We start from the raw sequence: 568 nt of genomic DNA on the forward strand, positions 1-568 counted from the left end.
ACTAGAACAAAAAATCTTAAAATTTGTATGGAGACAAAAAAGACCCCGAACAGCCAAAGCAGTCTTGAGGGAAAAAAACAGAGCTGAAGGAATCAGACTCCCTGACTTCAGACTATACTACAAAGCTACAGTACTCAAGGCAATATGTTACTGGCACAAAAACAGAAACATAGATCAATGGAACAAAATAGAAAGCCCAGAGGTAAACTCACGCACCTATGGTCAACTAATCTATGACAAAGGAGGCAAGGATATACAATGGAGAAAAGAAAGCCTCTTCAATAAGTGGTGCTGGGAAAACTGGACAGCTACATGGAAAAGAATGAAATTAGAACACTCCTTAATACTATACCCCAAAATAAACTCAAAATGGATTACACACCTAAATGTAAGACCGGACACTATAAAACTCTTAGAGGAAAACACAGGAAAAACACTCTTTGACATAAATCACAGCAAGATCTTTTTTGATCCACCTCCTAGAGTAATGGAAATAAAAACAAAAATAAACAAATGGGACCTAATGAAACTTAAAAGCTTTTGCAAAGCAAAGGAAACTACAAACAAG

This window comes from Physeter macrocephalus, chromosome 2 (assembly GCF_002837175.3).
Source record: "Physeter macrocephalus isolate SW-GA chromosome 2, ASM283717v5, whole genome shotgun sequence".
NCBI lineage: Eukaryota > Metazoa > Chordata > Mammalia > Artiodactyla > Physeteridae > Physeter > Physeter macrocephalus.